The 7,121-nt window shown below is 39.3% G+C and overlaps 1 non-coding gene across 1 annotated transcript; it reads right to left on the reverse strand.

The window, feature by feature from the left end:
• Positions 1 to 842: 842 nt before the first annotated feature.
• Positions 843 to 973, reverse strand: LOC111761516 (small nucleolar RNA SNORA31). Its single transcript, XR_002794860.1, has one exon. It is a non-coding gene; the product is annotated as a small nucleolar RNA SNORA31 (small nucleolar RNA).
• Positions 974 to 7,121: the final 6,148 nt, after the last annotated feature.

The following is a 7,121-nucleotide window of genomic DNA, read 5'->3' on the forward strand; positions in this document are numbered from 1 at the left end:
CTTTGATCCCACATGGCTGATGGATGGGATTCTCCTGCTTGCAGTGGTACTCTCTTGGTTCCTTGGTGTGGTGGTTGTCCATCCTCACCTCCTTGTTAGCTGACCTGGGTAAGTCCAATGAACTGGAGAGTGGGTATTGCAACTCCATGGAGGCTCAGGGCCCAGAGTTTTTGCTGGATAGAGAATTCTTGATTGGCAATTTTTTGCTTTCAGCACTTTAATGTCATCCCACTGCCTTTTTACCTCCATGACACTTACTCTTATTGAGGCTCCCTTGTATATGAAACTTTGCTTCCCTCATGTGGCTTTCAGAATTCTCTCCATCTTTGACAATCAACAGTTGATTAAAATATGCTGTGGCATGGGTCTATTTGGGTTTATCTTGTTTGGAGTTTGGTGAGTATCTTGTATGTGTATATTGACGTCTTTTATTAAATTTGGGAAGTTTTCAGCTAGTATCTCTTTGAATATTCTCTCTACCCCTTTCTCTCTTTCTGTAACTCCCACAATGGCTATACTGGCAGCTTGATGTGTCCCACAGACTCCTCAGCTTCTGTTCACTTTTCCTCATGTCTACCTCTTTCTGCTTCTCAGATGGAATGATTTCAGTGGTTGTATCTTCAAGTTCTCTGATTCTTTCTTCTGTGAATTCCAATTTGCTGTTGAGCCCCTCTAGGGAATTTTTAATTTCTGTTACTGTGGTCTTCAGCTCTGTTTGGTTCCTTTTGATAATTTCCACCTCTCTATTGATTTTCATTTTTTTGTTCACCTGTTGTTTTCCTGATTTGCTTTACTTCTGTGTCTGTGTTTCCCTTTATCTCTCTCTTTTTTTTTTTAGGATTTCCTGTCTTCCCCCATTCAATCTTGGCTGCCACAACCAGACAGACAGAAAGCGGGAGGACTTCTTTCTCTTGCATCTGTAGCGGAACCTTAGCAGCAGACAGGAACTGCTCCAGGGCTGTCAGAGATGCATCCTTTATCTCTTTGAGCATATTTAAGACCATTCTTTTAAAGTCTTTGCCTTGAATGTCCCAGGTCTATTTCTCCTCAGTGATACTTTCTAATACTTTAATCTTCTCCTTTGCCTGGACCACTGCTTCCTGTTTTTTTGTATGTTTTGTAACCTTTGTTGAAACCTGGACCTTGATATTTTAATATGTTATTGCTGGAATTTAGACTCTGCTGCATCTGTTCCTTATGCTTGTATCCTACTAGTGTTATGACAGAGCTTTCCTCAAAAGCCAGGAACTAACCACAAAAAGAAGGAAAAGAAGAAAACATCTTCCCCAGTCTTTGCAGATTGGACTGTGTGAGCACCGTCCTTCAGGGCTTATCCATACAATGACTTTAAAGAATAGCCCCAAGCCAAAGCATGGGATCTCCTGATTCTGTTTGCACATGTCTTGTCTTGGACATGCACATGTGGCCCTAGGAATTTCAAATGTCCCCTCTTCCCTAGGAAACAGTTTCCTCAAGGTCCTGGGCACTGCACTGTTTGTCCTATAGCCAGGAAATCCTTTGCCTCAGGCAGCACGACTTGATGGTTCTCCCACAGTATTCTTAGAACTCAGTGATGTGCCTTCTATGCACAGGGTTAGTTGGCAACTACCCAGTGTATGCATGTGGGCTACTCTGCTCCCTCCAAACCGAGACCAGGGATCCCCATTGGGAGTGTAGACCAAGCCGGTGAGGGGTAGAGAGGGGTCAGCCAGGGCTCCATGAGATCCTATACTTTCAAGTGTCCTTTTTCTTGATTTGACACTTGCCCTGTCCTTTAACTATAATCTGGAGCTTTAAGAAAACTGTGCCTGCCAGTTCTTGCTGATTGTACAGAGATTCTGTGGGGGCTACATAAAACTGAAGCATCTTACTCTGTCATCTTGATTGGGTCAGGGTCTCACTATTTGATACTCAAATTGTCTCAAATTAAGTTAGTAGCAACCCCGTCAAGCTCACTCCCATGATATTTTGACATGATCTCATGGTTCTTTGCATCTTTGTTTTCCGTCACAATATATTACAGGATTATCTCATACTTTCTCTACCCCAGCCCTGGAATCAGACATTTCTCCAAGAAGCCCAGATTCTTTCTAAATGGGAATGATATTCCAAAACCAAAATTGGGGGGGACAGACATGCTCAGTGCTTCTGGAGTATCATTGTTTCTAGCATTTTCAGTGGACAGATCTGGAAGGGGATAGATCTAGGATAATATATATATATGTGTGTGTGTGTATATATATATATTTATATATCAATCATTGGGTCAAACTGATAATGCTAATTCCAATCCAGCACGACAGGGTTTTCCTCTCCATTCTCTAGTCCACATTTGTATAGAAATTTTCTTCCACTGAAGACCCCCAGGAACACACCCATAATTGAACAAAGTTAGGTTTGCTGACTCATTGCAACAAGGGGAGAGGCACAATGCAGGGAACCATGGGACATTCCATTAAGAGGGTGTGAGAAAGGACTCAGCAAAAGTTGAGCTTGGTAGGTGATTATAGGGAAGATTCAAGGAAGTGGGTCTTTTCCTCTGGATGTATGCTGTCAGGAAGTGAGGCTAATTCTATAATCAGGTTTCTAGATAATTCTTATCCAGAAAGCAAGAATTATGAAAGTGAGACTAAAACTGATGGGGAAAGAAGCAACTAACCCTCATATTATCCAGGATACACGGATGTTTGGTCATTTTCATGGTTTGGACAATATTCAAGTCTTTGTCTGTATTTGAACATGATTACAAAATACTCCTATTTTTTCCTTGATCTCTCATAGTCACAGAGTAGCCTTGTTTGAGGTGAAGTTGTTTGTGTTCAACCAGGACATGACCTAGCTTGTAAGTGTTTCTGGCCAGCTCCTAGAAAAAATGTAGAGATTCCTACATTTTTCTTTCTCAGTATCTTCCTTTTCTACAGTGAAAACCTTAGTTCCCAACAATATCAATATATTTAGCCATTTGCTCAATATTACAATACACACAAAATAATTTCAGAATTGTTACACTCACCACTACCAACAACAAACCTATCAAGTAAAATTCAGTATTTCTTTGCAGGGTTTTTTTCATCCTCAGAATGTATTCTATGAAGAGCACTGTGCTTGTCTTGAAAATAAATAGATAGAATGATATAAAAAATGGGGCAAAATCCTAATAATTTGTAAATCTAAACACATGTGTATCTGGGTGGGGGGATATTTTGGAATTCTTTGTAATATTTCTGTATTACTTCTGCATCTTTCCAGTAAGTCTGAAATTATTTCAAAATAAAAAGTTTACCCCTACCTCACACCATTATAAAAAGTCAACTCAAAATGGACCATAAAACTAAATATAAGAACCAGAACTATCAAACTCCTAGAAGAAAACAGAGAAGCATCTTCTGGATCTTGTGTTGGGTAATGGTTTCTTAAACTTTACACTCAACGCAAGTGACAAAAGGAAAAATAGATAAATGGGACCGCATCAAAATTTAAAACTTTTGTACATCAAAGGGCTTCATCATGAAAGTTGAAAGACAACCTACTCAATGGGAAAAAAAAAATTGGAAACCACATATTTGATAAGGGTTTAACATCCAGAATATATAAAGAAATCCTACAATGCAACAATAAAAAGACAAGAACCCATTTTAAAAATGGGCAAAAGACTTGAACAGATATTTCTCCAAAGAAGATACACAAATAGCCAAAAGCACATGAAAAGCTCAACATCATTAGCCATCAGGGAAATGTAAATCTAAACCACAATGAGATAATATTTTGCACCCACTTGAACAGCTATTATTTTTTAAAATTTCAGAAAATAAGTATTAGAGAATGCGCAGAAATATACGAACGCCCATTCATTGTTAGTGGGAATGTAGAATGGCGCAGCTGCTGTGGAAGATAGTTCCTTAGCTCCTCTCAGAAAGTTAAGTATAAAATTGCCATATGACCCAGCAATTCCACTATTAGGTATATACCCCAAAGATTTGAAATCAGGGAACCAACTGATATTTGCACACTGATGCTCATAGTGGTATTGTTTACAATTGTCAAGAAGTGAAAGAACCCAAATGTCCATCAACCAATGAATGGATAAACAAAATGCGGTATGTAGCTACAATGGAATATTATTCAGCCACAAAAAGGAATGCAGTTCTGATACATGCAGCAACATGGATGAACCTGGAAGACATCATTTTGAGTGAAATAAACCAGACACAAAAGGACAAATATTATATCACCTTACTAATATGACATAAGCAGAATAAGCAAACTCATAGAGTAAGAATCTAGAATATAGGTTACCAGCAGTTGGGTGGGGGTAGAGAATGAGTAATTAAGCTCAAATTGTGCAGAGTTTCTATTTGAGTTGATCATAAAAGTTTGGTAATGAATGGTGGTGATGGTAGCAAAACATTTTGAACATAATTAACAGCACTAAATATATATCTCAATATGGTTAAAAAGAGAAATTTTAGGTTGTATACATGTTACTAGAATAAAAATTTTAAAAACATAGGACCATACAACAGAAACAGTGATCCCTATTGTAAACAATGGGCTATAGGTAATACTACAATAATTAAAATGTTCTTTCATGATTTGTAACCATCATACTACACTAAAGCAAGGAGTTCATAATAGGATGTTGGGAACTCTGAATTTTATGCATGATTTTTCTGTAAGCCTATAATTTCTCTAATAAAAAATAAAAATAAAATTTTTAAAAGTGATAAATAAAAACTTTTTAAAAAGTACAGTGCTCAAAACTTACTTGAACTAGGGACTTCCTGGAAGATGGCATCAAAGTAGAAAGGCAGGGCTTAATTCTCTCACAGAATCAATGGAGGAAGGACAAAAAGCTGTTCAAGGGAAATGCTTTGGGGATCTGCAGACCAGGAGAGTGCTATGCACCTCCAGGAGAACAAGGGACAGAGAGACAAAGAAGCTGAAACAAAAGCCATGAGTTATTCAAGCCCGTGGCCAGGAATGGCCTCACCACACTTGAGGTGAACAGCCAGGATAAAACTTTTGGCTCACTGAAGCCAACTGAGAGAGGACAGACGTCTTCCTCTCTGGGAAGGAGAAGGGTGGGGTGGAGGGTGGAGAGTGGTTTCTCTTCAGTGAATTTAGCTAGCTGAACTTGTTTTGAATCTTGGCTTTGGCCAGACCAGAATCACCTGCAAGAGTTAAAAGAGTCACCTCTCTGCAAAGATTCACCAATGAGTGTCATCTGCTGGCAGACCAGGAAACTACAAGGAGAAAAATCGCTTGTAGGTGTCTCTCGTTCCAAGCCCTTAGAAGCATATTTGTGCCCCATTAGTGAGTTTCTGGCTCTATTTTAATAACTTAAACTGGGCAATTTTTAAGACTGAGAATAAGTTGAACTGAAAATCAAAAAGACCCGTGATTTTGAAAATCAAAAAGTTGATTTTCAGTTCAACTTATTCTCAGTCTTAAAAATTGCCCAGTTTAAGGTATTAAAATAGACCTGAGGGGGAAGCAGATTTGGCTCAACTAATAGAGCATCCACCTACCACATAGGAGGTCCAGCCCAGGGCCCACATGCAGTGCTGATGCTCACAAGGAGTGCCGCACCATGCAGAGGTGTCCCCCGCGTAGGGGAGCCCCGTGCTCAAGGAATGAGCACCTCAAGGAAACCTGCCCCATGCGGAAAAAAAGTGCAGCCTTCCCAGGAATGGTGCCATACACGGAGAGCTGACGCAGCAAGATGATGTAACAAAAAGAGATATAGATTCCTAGTGCCACTGACAAGAATGCAGGTGGACACAGAAGAACACACAACAAATGGACACAGAGAGCAGACAATGGGCGGGGGGGGGCGGGGAAGAGGAGAAAAAGTGATTTTTTAAAAAACCTTAAAAAAAACAAAACAAAAGAAACAAAAAGACCCATGGAACAAAACCATTAGGCAAGAGAAATAAATTGACCATCAGATTAGTCAATAATATATTCAGATGCCTAGACAGCAGCAAAAAATTATAAACCATACTAAGAAACTGGAAGAGATGACCTAGCCAAAGGAACAATCCAAAAATCCTGACACGATATAGGATTTAAGGCAACTAATCAATGACAATCACACGAATCTCCTAAATCAATTCAAGGAGTATGACTAAAGAGATAAAGGATATTAAGAAGATACTGGGTAAGCATAAAGAACAATTTGAAAACCTAAAAAGAAAAGCAACAGAGCTTATGGGAATGAAAGATATAATGGATGAGATTAAAAATACATTAGAGGGAGCAGATGTGGCTCAAGTAGTTGGGTGCTTGCCTCCCACATAGGATGTCTCAGGTTTGATTCCCGGTGCTTCTTAAAGAAGATGAGCAAGACAGTGAGCTGACATGAAGAGACAGTGCTTTTGAACTGCTGCAATGGAATGACACAATGAGATGACACAACAGAACAATGCAACAGGATGATGCAATGAGAGATGCAACAAGTGGGACAAGTGGGGAGCAATTGTGACTGAAGTGATTGGGTGCCTCCCTCCCATGTGGGAGGTCCTGGTACCTCCTAAAAAAAAAACAACATTAGAGATATATAGCAGCAGATTTGAATGGATGGAGTACAGAATCAGTGAATTGGAAGACAGAATATCTGAACCTGAAAAGACAAAACAGAAAGAGAAAAGAGTAGAAAATGGAACAGAGTCTCAGGGATTTGAATGACAACATGAAGTGACCAAACATTTGTATTATCAGTGTCTCAGAAGGGGAAGGGAACAGAAAAGGGGCAGAAAGAATATCTGAGGAAACAATGACTGAAAACTTCCTAACCCTTTTGAAAGACATAATAGCCAAGAAGGCCAACATACCTCAAACAGAATAAATCTGAATAGTCAAACTCTCAGACACTTGCTATTCAGAATGATAAATACCAGAGATAAAGAGAGGATTGTGAAAGCAGCAAGAGAAAAATCATTGCATCATACAAAAGGGGACTTCAAGAACACTAAATGCCAGTCTCTCATCAGAAACCATGGAGGCAAGATGACAGTGGTATGATGTATTTGAAAGAGAAACACTGCCAGCCTAGAATTCTGTATCTGGCAAGACTGTCCTTCAAAAATGAGAGTGAGTTTAAAGTCTTCACAGACAAACAA

Source organism: Dasypus novemcinctus, chromosome 17 (genome assembly GCF_030445035.2).
Source record: "Dasypus novemcinctus isolate mDasNov1 chromosome 17, mDasNov1.1.hap2, whole genome shotgun sequence".
NCBI lineage: Eukaryota > Metazoa > Chordata > Mammalia > Cingulata > Dasypodidae > Dasypus > Dasypus novemcinctus.